The sequence below is a fragment of the Oryctolagus cuniculus genome, chromosome 12 (assembly GCF_051225735.1).
Source record: "Oryctolagus cuniculus isolate XC-2025 breed Fujian yellow rabbit chromosome 12, ASM5122573v1, whole genome shotgun sequence".
Classification (NCBI taxonomy): Eukaryota; Metazoa; Chordata; class Mammalia; order Lagomorpha; family Leporidae; genus Oryctolagus; species Oryctolagus cuniculus.
Genome location: NC_142878.1, coordinates 85,623,893 through 85,637,284, shown reverse-complemented (window position 1 = coordinate 85,637,284; position 13,392 = coordinate 85,623,893). Strand labels below are relative to the sequence as shown.

The window sequence follows — 13,392 nt, the reverse complement described above, 5'->3', positions numbered from 1 at the left end:
CAAGTTTTCTTGGTATGTCTCACATTTCTGTGAAGATTTAGTGAAGTCATTTTTCAGACAAAAACATGAAATCTACAATTATATTCCAAATAGAAGGAAGAATTCAACCTTTACTATTATTTTCCATTAGCCAAAGTTCAGGGAATGAAGAAGGAACAGGAACAAGGGAGAGAGGACAGCCTCATATGCAGGGAAAGTGGAAAGATCCAGATTAAAAACAAGGCCAGCACTGTGATGTGATGGGTTAGGAATACTGGTTCAAGGCCAGCAGTGTGACATGTTGGGTTAGGAATACTGGTTCAAGTCCTGGCTGCTCAACTTCCCATCCAGCTCCCCGCTCATGCATCAGGTAAGGCAGAGGAAGATGGTCCAAGTACTTGTGTCCCTGCCACCCACGTGGGAGATATGGATGCAGCCCTGCCCAATATACTCATTTCAGAAGTAAAAGCCTGTGCATGGGTTTCTTTCTCTTTTTGTCTCTGTCTTTCCCTCTGTCCCTCTGCCTTTCCATACATAGAATAAATTAAAAAAAAAAATAAGGAGGCACAAGCACAGAATGAGAAGAGTAAGGAGTTCAAGTGCACTCTGCATTAGTTACGACGTCCAGCCTTCACTGCAATCTTGCTAGCTCATTCACCCATCCTCACTGATCGCTCACAAAAGGTCAGCAGTGACGAGGGGCCCACCTGGCGATCAAGCAGGAGGCAGGTCAGCAGCATCTTCTCATTTACAGCAGCCCAGGTAGAGCAATGCCATCAGGGATGGTCCAAACCAAAACCACGTTTCCCTGCACTCCGTACAACTTGCACCTCTGCAGGAAAACTCAGAATCGATTTCATCAAAGCACGATTCTAACTCTTTATTCATGCATTGCCTTACCTCACCTCCTAGCTAAAATTTTACACAAACAGCCAAAAAGCAAACAAAAGCCACAAACATCTCTGCTACCAAAACGATGCAAGGATGTAAGAAGGACTGATGCCACCAGGCAAGTGAGCACTGATAGGAGGGATCCCCTGCCCACCAGACCTTCCAGTCCAACTAAGCCAGCCAGACAGACACTGCTTGGGCTGAATGCAAAGGCCACTATGCCCTCACCACAGGGAGCAAACAATCAGGAGGGGCATCTCAAGGCTGCATCAGCTGTCTAGAAGCAAGCACGCACCCAAAGTTGAAATCAGACAACTCAGGATAATTACAGGTCACTGCCAGCAGTAGACAGCGAGCGTGCTCCCTTGGCTGCCACGTCAATTTTGTCTTATTTGTAGTCAAAACAAATCTCAGTGAAATTTGGAATTCTTCAAGCAGAACAGCAAAACTCCTAACTGGATGTCAGTGTAATGTGATTAGGACCAAAATAAACCCACAACCCACATCAAAACATTGAGAACATGAGCCAAAGCAGGAAGACGGAGGGATGCTTTGTGTCGTTTGCAATGCAGAGAGAGGACAGAAAGGCACATGATACTCCAGACCTCATGCAAAAGCTCTCATTGCCAAAGTCAAAATAAATTGTGAGTGTATATATGAAGCCTTCTTTCAATACAGCCATATGTTGGTCAATACATAATAATTTCAGGTGAGCTATAACACAAAGGCAGGAAAAGACACAGGTGCTACTCAGACAAGTCACTCAGCCTCTCTAAACCCACACCTCTGGTGGTAAGAAGAGATGGGCTGGAATAATCCACCAGGTGGAGTTGCATGGTTAAATGTCTTCCATTTGGTGATGCATCACCACACCTGATTGGTTCCGGGGATCCAGGCCATGGCATGCCAATGCCGCCCTTCCTGCTCAGGACCCTGTTGGGTAAGGAGTAGACCAGCAGCCACGCTGAGGGGCTCTGAGGAGGGACACGCAGCAAGCTCCGCTGGTCCGTGGCAAGCCCCGAAGACACCCGGGAAAGGCAGAGGGCACCCACACCAGGAATGTCAAGTATGTTCTGCTGGATTTATTTATACTTTATGACCTGTCCACTGCCCCAAGAATTCATGGCAGTCTGACATAAAAACACATGCGATGGGGGGGAAGGGGAGTGAGCGGAGCCAACCAAGCATGCCAAGTATACAAGGCATTTAAAATGAAGACAAAAGAAAAAAGAAATTCTATGTGTGTTTTCTCTATAATACAGATCACTTAGTCATTGGTAACACAGATAATTTCTTGAAAATAAATACCCGAGGATAACGTCAGGTATACCAACGACGCTTCAGCTCTTCCAGCATGACCTCAGGGTAAACACTAACACAAAATATGCGAAACATGAAAAATGGAAACTTCAGGAAATACATGAGGGTACTGCAAAAATTGGGTGGGAGAACTCAGTTAAAAGGTGTTTATTTTGGAGCAAAAAAATTGGAAATCCAAGCATGGTTATTTCATAGTACACACTTCCATGAACTTTTTGAAGACCCCGTGGTATGCACTGATCTCAAAAATTTTGGTACCAAAATAAATGTTTTAATCCCATTTTTCCATGAATTTCCTGAAGTACTTGCTTATCTTGAAGAAAAGGGGAAAAGGGAACTTTAAATTGGTCTACTCACACGTGCCAGAAAATAAGACCACCCGCAGTTGGCCCTTTCGGGATACCCCAAGGCTGGGAAGCACACAGATTTCCAGGGACAGTAAAACTGGGTAGTAGCTCACAGCATTTGCACACAGTGGGTCACCCCACAGACCTGAAAATCAGCAATCCAGGGATATCATCACTGACACGGGTCCCTCTCGGTGACAATGCTGAGCTAACAGTCAGCAAAAGCCACCATGATAAATATACTTTTGGGGAGGACTGAGATGACACTGGGTGGGGGGAGAGATTTCAACAGAAGCTTACAAAATCAGAGAACCAGAAAGAACATGTTGGCATCAGAGCAGGCCTTGGATCTCGAGCTCGGCAGCTCACTTACAGGTCAGGGCAGAGGCAGGAAGGGGGATCAAAGCCACAGGGGTTCGCCAAGCCCAGGTCTGTGCCCCTGCACCACGCCTGTTCTGCCTCCCAACATGTCCCAGCTTCCATGCCTGCTCCCCTGGCAGTACAGAGGCATGCAAGGGAAACGGCACTGGGATGTGCATTCTGTCCCGGGCAGGTTTCTGCTTCCCCACTGGGTTAACTGCACACCCCAACAGGATAAAGATAGAAGCTGACTTAGGGCTTCTCATTAGCAATGCCAATTATTCAAAGACTGCAACTGCGGAACACTCACTTGAGGACTACTGAGAGATTAAATGCAACTTGCAGTTCTCCAAGTCTTTAACACTTCAATTATAATCACAACCTGACAGAAAATTAATTTTGTTTTGAAATAATACAGCCAACTAACTGATAGAATTCCTGTTCTCTCCCCTCTGTCAAAAGTTAATGCCCATGTACTGCAGAATCTCTCCTCAGTTCTGAAAGGTCATATTCTGTTTACATGCTAATGACTACCCTCAATTAATTACCGCTCTTCAGTAAACAAACTCATGTGTCCAACACGAATTTTCCAAGATCTTTCAGACCAAAAAAAAAAAAAAAAAAGCCACCTTACACCCTAGTTCCAAAACATACCATGCATACTTTTAAGGAAGATTTGGGTCCCCCACCCAGAGACTTGACTTCGCTAACACAAGTTTATTTGACTTTTATACGCAAGGAAGTTTCATGATGCTATCAATATAATAAAATCAAGTAAAATGTCAATTGTAGTCTATTGAAAAGCTTTTTCTCAGGTAGTAAGAGACAGCGCCTCTAGGAAATGAATGTGGCAGGGACTGGAAGAAGGTGGAGGTGTGTGCGTAGCAAGCCAAGGGGCTTTTAAGAGATGGGTGAACAAAGGGGCCAGGCCCCAAGGTGCAGAGGGTATACTTCACACAACAAAGCACAGGCGAGGTCTGCCTTGTCACAGCAGAAGTGGCATCAGGATTTCCTCCCACTCCCTAACAAGGTATTCTCTCTCCCTCTCTCTCCCTCCATCTGGTGTGCTTTGATGAGTGCAGAGGGAAGAGGTTAACCTGGAAGAGACCTGGAACATTCCCTCCGCTCATAGAGACAGTCATCAGTGAAACAGAGCCAGAGTCCAAGCTCCGAAAGAAAGGGCCAGAGGTTTTTATACAATTTAATCTGTAGCTGCAGAAAGCCAGGCAGGCTCTGGGAGGGTCTGTGATTCCATCAACACCCATTAAACACCAGCTTCATGTAGAGCTTCCCGCCTTGGCCTTACTTGGACTGAAGAACGGAAGACAACTGGCACTGACTGAGTACTCCCCGTGTGCCATACACTCTACTCTGCCAGGCCCCTTAGTGTCTGTCACCTCCCACTGTTTCATTCTCAGTCCCTCCATAGTGAAAGAATGATGGCCCATTTTACAGATGGGATAACTGGCGGTTAACTGACTTGCCCAAGGGGACACAGTTGAGGGAAGCAGCAGGACGCAAACCCAGGTCTGAGTAGCTACAGGAAACACTCCCTCCACTGCCCCCAGCCCTTGTTCACATCCTCACCACAGATGAAGGAAATTCTGCATTCACAGCAGCACGGGACGCTGACAGATAAAGCATAGGACAGGGACGCTGTGGAGAGAGGATGTGCCATAGGCTCCAGGCAGTGGGAAGATCCATCAAAGGGGAACCCCTGGAGCTGGCTCTGGGAAAGGAGGTAGACACACAAGGCTGGAGACAGGCAGCTGAGCCTGCCAGGCAAAGGAAAAGCAGAGCAAAGGCACAGAATGCAGGGTAGGGCGGGGGCCAGGGATGCATGACGCAGGGCTGCCTGGTGAGGACAGGGCAGGACTAACTGGATTTATGTCGGTAATGAAGAGTTTCAGGGGGCCTGGGAGAAGCAAGAAGTAAGGGCTGGAAGTCAGACAGATTGTTCAGTTTTGCAGGCCAGGTGAAGGGAAATAAATATTTTTCTGAACTGTAACAGGAACACATCCTTCAGAAGAAAGAAATGTGCATTCTGAAAGACAAATCATGGGCCCAAGCAATTAGCAGGACTATATTTTCTTTCTTTTTTTTTTTTTAAGGAAAAACTATGTATATATTTTCATGAATACCATGAAATATCATCAGGGGCAAGACAGAATGATACATTCAGGAAAGAAAAGCTTGCCTTACAATCTGTGTTTTTGTGGGACGTTAGGTGCCTTCTTCAAGTTACCACACTACTTAAGGTCAGTACGTTATCCAGAATGGAGTCAAGATGAAACACAGAAGACAAAGGAGAGAAAAAAGATTCTACCAGGAGAGAGTCAAAAATGTGTTCCCCAAGAGAAAAGACAATAAATACAGGCAGGGAGCCCAAGAAATGATGTCCTTACAGAGAAATGCAGTGGTTGCCCCATTGAAAGGCAACTTCCCAATGCTATGACAGATCCAAAGCACACAGAACAATGTTGCAAGTTATGAGTGTGTAACTGGCAAATGCATTAAAAAGTCTCCCAACCATTATTAGCCTCAGTATTTTCAACTTCCAGTTCTGACCCAGAGCAGTAGCCGGGAGACCATGAACTGTATTCCTGAGGGCACTGACCAGGGCTCGGCACTGGAACCCAGAGCACTATGGGTCACAGTTCCCAATAAAATGATACAAACTGAACCAGGGTTACAGCACGTTCATGACAGTTGCTTCTCAGAAAAAAATCCAAAAGCGATCATCTGAAGACAAGTTATAGAGCTATTTTTTTAACCAAGACATAAAATCTGAGAAAAAGGGGTTGTTAATTACACTCTGGTTCAGAAGAATGGTTTAAAGACGAATTGTCTCATTTTTAATTAAGAGATATTAACCTCTACAAACTCTGTACTGATTAAGGAAATTGGGGCTAACCCTTAACACTGAGAAGTTAACTCCCTGAAGCATGGCTACATGCTCCTACAAATGTCTGTCAGAGGCAAAAAGGATTCTACTCCCTAGACTGAGTGAAGAGGTGCGGGTGCCCACCAGGGGTCCACTACAGGTGTGGACCTGCAGGATACATGTGGGATCTCTTCCAGGCCAATCAATCCTCCTCTAACATTTGGGAAGAAAAAATATTTTTACTTTCAAACAACTACAACAACAAAATTATCATGGGATGAAAAGTGAAATCTAAGTATTTTTTAAGGGGAAAAATCAAACAGCACGCAAGTCAAAGAAATTTGCAGTAGACCCCAGTGGATAATTTGGAGGTAAGGCCAACTCTTCTGGGAGTGAGTGTTGGAGTCTTCATGCAAACATGCAGCATAATCTTTATATTCTCATCAGCCCTTCTTCTTTAAATTAGAAACACCCCTAAACATGAAAAACAGATGCCCGTATTTTTCACTTTGTTCATTTGTCATGGACACCAAGTACTGTTAGTAGCTGTCTGGTTGTGCTTCCATCCTCCTAGTCTGACCTCATCACAAGAGCCAGAAGCAGTACAGCCACAGGAGAGGTCAAGGCTGGAGGTCACTCGGCGAGATAGTGACTGTGAGAAACAAAGAATGATTTTGCTCATGTTATAGGGAGTTCTTGTCCAAATGCCTTAGAATTCTATGTTCTTGGGAATGAGGAGCCGAGGATAATCTGCACATTAACAACTACGGCTCATCCCAAAGGTACATCCCCTTCCAGGTCTTAGAAAGAGCAGGTGATGTGCCCTTATAACCAAGTATGCAGATTCTCTGGAGGTGCTCTTCTTTACATCTATAAAAACATATCCAATTAATTTTCAGTCACTCCCAAGGACCTAGAGGCACACAATGGTCAGAGGCAGGCCAGTGCTTGGTGATCAGGCACTTGCCACCCATCACCTCACCTTAGCATCCCCCTGGGGTGCCACATTTATCATCACACTCAATTTAGTGCAGCCAAAGAAACACGGGCTCCATGCAAGTGCCCAAAAGACACCACCTGGAACTAACAAATTAAATGGCACGCTGAGTCCCAGGCCCAGCTCAGGTACTGTGCTTTACTGTGTGTCTGTTAAGATCCATACGTGGCCGGTGCCGCGGCTCAATAGGCTAATCCTCCGCCTTGTGGCACCAGCACACCTGGTTCTAGTCCTGGTCGGGGCGCCGGATTCTGTCCCGCTTGCCCCTCTTCCAGGCCAGCTCTCTGCTGTGGCCAGGGAGTGCAGTGGAGGATGGCCCAGGTCCTTGGGCCCTGTACCCCATGGGAGACCAGGAGAAGCACCTGGCTCCTGGCTTTGGATCAGCACAGTGTGCCAGCCGCAGCACGCTGGCTGCGGCAGCCATTGGAGGGTGAACCAACAGCAAAGGAAGACCTTTCTCTCTGTCTCTCTCTCTCACTGTCCACTCAGCCTGTCAAAAAATTTAAAAAAAAAATAAAATAAAATAATAAAGATCTATACGTTATAAAATCTGTTTCTGTACCATCTCATTATCTAATTAGCTCAACTACTGCATATGCATGAGCACCACGATGTCCCCATTCTACAGCTTAAGAAATGCCATTCCAGAGGGATCAAATGATTGCCCAAAGCCACAAAGTTAAGAAACAGCACCCAAGGGCCTGCGTTGTGACACAGCGGGTAAAGCCACCACCTAGAATGCCAGCATCCCATGTGGGTACAAGTTTGACTCCCAGCTGCTCCACTTGCAATCCAGCTCCCTGCTAATGTGACTCGGAAAGCAGCAGAAGATGGCACACGTACTTGGGTCCTTATACCCACATAAGAGACCAGAAAGAAGCTCCTGGCTATGGTCTGGCGTAGCCCTGGCCATCATGGCCTGCTGGAGAGTCAACCAGCAGATGGAAGACATTTCCTCTCTCTCTTTGTAACTCTACCATTCAAACAAATAAATAAATCTTAAAAGAGAAGGAGAGGAGAGGAGGGGAGGGTAGGGAGGGGAAGAAACAGCACCCAATTCTACCTGACTCCAAGGGCTAATGCCCCATCCTCTGGCACATTGTATCAAGGACCAACACTTCTGATCCCTTCTCTTAGGCTCCTGAGACAAACAGCGTGTTCTGGTGGGCCCCCAATGTTGACCCTGAGGGGTCAGGGGAGCACATGTCCTAAGCAGGGACACTGGAAATGGGCCACGGTGAGCACTGGAACCACATCTTACCAGCCCTCATTCCAAGATATGTTCAACTAAAGTTGCTGGAGATGCCATCAAAAAGAAGGAGAAAATGCAGACCCATGGGAGGAGTGCAGCCTACAAGCTCTCCCACGTCCAGAAAACAGTTTTTTCCCATTTCTTACAGAAATACTACTTTTCAGTACAAAACTAATTTGAAACGAATATCCTGATCCAAACCTCAAGTTAAATATTTCCTCTTTCTGATTGGGAAACAACAGGGTGTGGAGACTCAATCCAAAGCCAGTGGGCTGTCTCCGTCTCAAGGGAGCCAGGACAACAAGAGGCAGAGTAGAGGGAGGGCATGCTGGGCAAGGAGACGGGCAATGGCCCAGGCAAGCCAAGCAGCCGCCTCTGGCTCTGGCGGTCCTGGCTACAAATGAGAAGCATAGATGGCCAATACCTGACAGGCTTCCCAAGCCTCTCTCCTCCCATGATCAGTGAGACTACAGGGCAGGGTCCTGACCACCCAGCAAGACCAGTCTCCACAGAAAGCACATTCCAAGAACAGGAGTAGAGACTAACATGCATCGCCCACCCATGCTAGTTGTGTAATCCCAAGGCTACATAATTCTTTGCAATCAAGATTCTATTAGAAGAAGACATCTTGAGAGTTCACTAAGTTAAAACATATGCAAGATGACAACTGGGTATGTTTTCATTGTTAACACAAGAGAGACATTTATCAAGTAAGAGAGACAGAGGTCAATCAAGGGAATAACCACAACAAACACTGTTACCCATGACTGGATAAACAAACAGGCTCTACTATCAAACAAAGGCATCAATATACAAAGGCCATTTTCTCAAAAAAGTGAAATTTTTACAGAAATCCAGACAATGTATTTTTATGAAGCAGCTATTCCAAAGCTATCATGCTAGAATGAGTGGTAAATGTAGATTTTAGAAAGCACAATAGTACAGTCACAGACCCATAAGGCAGATCACCTTGCTTCAAATCCTGGCTCCATCACTGAACATCTATGGAATCCTTGGCAGGTTACTTACGCTTTCAATGACTTATTTTCTTCACATGTATTATGGAGATAAGAAAAGGACATAGCTCATAGGGTTGCTACAAGACTACATAAGTAAAACACGGAGACTACAGACTGACTTAGAGTAAATATACTGTTAACCTTTTTATACAGTAAATAGTGTTAACTTTTACCATCACATATATATACAAGGCCAGCTAAAAAAAAATACTAATTACAAGTAATACATCATTATTCTATTCCCAGAAGGAAGGGACAATGACTATATACATGCCTTCACAAGTCTAAGAGTAGTATCACAGGGGAAAAAACTCAACAGGAAGATATGAGCCTGGAATAATTTTATACTCATTAAAAATGTGTGCTTCAAATTTACGCTCCTATTTTTAAGGAGAATTTAAGATAGCAATCTCAGTTATAAAGATTTTACTTCATTTACTCAAATTCAAGTCACCTTTGGTCTATAGTAATATTTCCCTCAGTTTCTTTTCAACATGACAGCAAATCCACTCCTTTTTGTCTCAAAATGCACATTTTTCTGTAAAAGAGATCTTTAATTCAATAATCATCGAGAGGTCTTAAATAGTCACTCATTTAGAAGGGAACACCATATACTTCAGTTTCCCATCATGATTAAGTTGTACGTTCATTCATCTCTGTGAAATAGACTAAGACCAACTCAGGGAGCTGCTACAGAGAATTTATGTAGGATCCCCTTGGAGCATTCACCCTTCAATGATATACAAAGAAGAGCCAAAAATCTAGAGCCAGAAAAAACTGCAAATTTTACTAGTGCTAAAAAGTAAATATTCAATAAGCAAAATACCATAAAAACGTTTCATTAAAAAAATTATGAATCTGGTTTTTAGGTATGGCAGTGGATTGGGCTCATTATTTTACAGTAACACACCACACATCTCGCTTAGAAGATGAAAGGGCAAAACTGCGCAAAGAACAGCTTGTTGAAGACATCTGCGCTTCGCCTGCCCCGCACCGCCTGCCTCCTTGGGAAGACAACTCAATTGCTTACTAAGCACACCACATTTTATTATGCTTCAATTACTCGGTTCCTCTGATCAACCGTGTTAGCATTTAATTACCATGCAATTTATTCATGGCACTAACACAAACTCATGGGCTTTTCTGCTTTCGCCATGGAAATCATTCCACCATTGACCCAAAGCCCACTCTGCACTTTACCCCTCCTGCCTGGACCCTGCCTTCCAGGCACTTGCTGGGTTATGGGTATGTGGGTTCTATAGAAGACTCTTTCTTCTCCAGCCTCAGCCAGTGATGGCCAAAGAAGGATTGGCCTTCAGAGCAAGGGCCTCCCAATATAAACACATCTACTGGATGGGGATTTGGTTAGCAGGAGATCAACCCAAACATCCAACAGGGCTTTCTTCAGGATCAAGAGTCCCCAAACCTCAGTATTCCACAGCAGAAGAAACCCCTACTCTTCCCCAAATGAGCCTACTAATAACTTTGTCTTTCACGTCCTCACTTGAAACAACCACCTCAGACAACCCATCCATTCATTCATAACAGTGATTTTTGAACTGTTTTATAAAAAAATATAAAGAATGAAAGCTTTTAATGAAACATAATCCTTGAACTAAATTTATCTTAATACCATCCTTTTTTTGTTCTCCTTTTAACTGTGTACCAATTCCTAGATCAGTTCTTGGATTAAACAGTGTTAAACTCCTCTAACAACTTCAAGGAGTTCATCCCAGTTCATTATGTGTTTTGAAGCTAGAAAGAAGTTGAGACATTTAAACATTTGTCAGCAGTAAATACAGAAAGAAAACCTTGTAGTTCATTTCACTCATGCTAAAATGACACACACATAAGCTAACTAGTGAAAAGTAGGAGGGGAGGGACACACAGGGGAAGCATTCTGCTCTCTCGGGATCACTTCTAGAAGATGAACATCCTTTGTGAATGCCACACTGCTCACAGACAACTCCAAAAGGATTTTTCAGCTCTACAGCAGGAGTGAAATCAGCTGCTTTAACGTGGGGCCCTACAGTGTAACTATCAAGTTGCATGGTTATTTATAACTACATGGCAATGCCAACTTCTGCCCTATCAGACTGTGCTGGCCCCCAGGGTAAGGTCACGAGACAATGTCGCCTATTTCAAACACACTGGCAATTTAAAACTCCCAATTCTCAGGAGAGCTTTTCTATTAGGAGTGTTCCAGAAACAAACTAAAAGGTGTCCCGGCAGGAGGGCTCTCATTCTCACTAAGTTGAGTAGGCTTCCTGGGAATTCAAAATGTTGGTCTGAAGAATCAGAATCCAGGCAAGTGTTTGTAGTACCACCCATGTGATTATCTCATGCAGCTATGCCTTTGTCAAATAAATATTTGCTCAACATTTCCTACGTGGAAGGCATCGTGGGAGATCCTCCTCACTCTCCTTCCCTACCCCAACTACCACAACCAGAAAGACATCACACAGTCCCGTTTTTGGAAGGGGATACAAACAGCTACTACGAGATATGCTGCAGTAACTGCCACACTTTGGGGACGTGCAACTCACAGGTGACTTCAAAAGATAGAGAGATCCTTTTCTTTTAGAGACGCCAAGGTTGGCTGCACTTGAGCTGGGTTGCCAGGATGTGGGTCCCAGTAGGACTGGATCTTTAGGGGTCTTGTTCAACACTGTTTATCCCACATCAGGACAGTGCCTGCCAGAAAGGAAATGCTCACTAGGTATGTGTTCCATAAAAAGAACAAAGGAAGGAATGACTTCAGCATTATGTAATTAACTTCAAGACATGGAGGATCAATGATGTCTGGCAAATGCCAGGTCCAACTGCAGGCTGCCCAAAGAGGCTGAGTAACACAGCCCTAAACTGTGTATTGCAGAGTTCAGATTAAATTTAAGGAGAACTTCTTTCACCCTTCCTCAAATATCAGCTGTGAAATCTGTAATCTGCTCCCTACAGATATCACAAATGGATCCTCAACAGAGCATGTGGAAGAAGTCTTGAAACAGATTTGAAGTTTCACCTATCATCTAATTAACGTTTGGGACTAAAATGTGACCAAGTCAACACTGCAGTTCTGAGAAGATCAGTAAGTGCTCCAGCCTGGGCCACCAGAGAAGCAAGAGTGTGTGAGTACTTGCCCAACGCTGTGGTCCCCAACCCCAGACCCTACTTTAGGGACAGTGGATTCCAGTAGGCAGAAACACAGGACAGGAACGTTCACAGACCACTGCTAAACAGGATTCCTTGCAAGCACAATTTGGATTGTTTGAACACTAAGATATCTCAGTGTATTATGAAAGATTTAAAATTCATGCCATTAGTTTTAAGACAACTCTTGGTGAGCTTAGTACAGAAGCTCAAGTAAGATGGACTTTCAAAGGAAGGAAGAAAGAGAGACACAAGGTGGGAGAAATCAAAAACTACCAGCTGAGACAACCACCACCAAATATGTTTGTGTGTTTTAAGGTATTTCCCAATCAAAAAAAGTGGGCAGTGGGGCAGTGTTTAGAATGGTCTAGAGCTAAAAGGACAAATAAAGAAAACACCAACTATGTCCTCTGGTTTCCCTCTCAGCCTTTGGCTCCCTGGCTTCCCCTTACCATGATGGAATAGCCTGAAGGAAACTTCAGAGTTTGCACTGGGATCTTGAGGTCATTTCAACCTAAGGTTCACCTTTTTTTCCACATGGAATCCCAACTATTCTAGCATTGTTGTTAAGAAGCTAACAATTCCCCCAATTAATCACCTTGGCCCTAGGATGAAAATCTGTTGACCACACACATGTGAACCTCCCTTCTGTTCTATGGATCTAAACACTGGATATCCTTGTGCCCATACCACACTGTCTTGATTTCTGTAGCTTTAAAGCAAACCTTGAAATCAGACAGGGGAAAGTCTCCAACTATGTTCCTTCCAAGACTGTTTTGGCTACTCAGAATCCTTTGCATGGCCATGTAAATTTTATCACCAACTTCTTAAAATGAATGATAACAAACATCCCTTTGGGAATTTTGCATAAGATGGCAGTCACTCCAGGGCACAATATGTGAAGAGAACATCTTAACAACATTAAGTCTTCCAACCCATAAACACAGTCTCTCTTCCCATGTAGTCAAGGTATGCATCAGAATTAAAAACATTAACAGCAAAATCTGAGCTGCCACCTTGTGTATCAAGAAAGGAAGAAGAGCTGGAGGACAGCCAACCTCTGTATAATAACTTAGAATTTGACACAGCTGGCTCATGAGCCCTGCATGCAATAAATCTGATCAGCTGAAAAATATTCAAAAATGAACAGACTGGGGCTCACACTGTGGTGTAGCAGGTAAAGCTACATATGGGTG

At 44.3% G+C, this 13,392-nt stretch overlaps 1 protein-coding gene across 42 annotated transcripts in view; it reads right to left on the bottom strand.

The window, feature by feature from the left end:
- The window catches only part of TLN2 (talin 2), a 479,276-nt gene that overhangs the window by 347,759 nt on the left and 118,125 nt on the right, over positions 1-13,392 (bottom strand). For 9 of the 42 annotated variants that reach the window (XM_070054321.2, XM_070054317.2, XM_070054312.2 and 6 more), the window contains one exon: positions 11,596-11,743. The exons of the other annotated variants lie outside the window; for them this stretch is intronic. The gene's annotated coding sequence lies outside the window, so the exon portion shown is untranslated. The remainder of the gene's footprint in view (positions 1-11,595; positions 11,744-13,392) is intronic. 42 annotated transcript variants of the gene reach the window in all.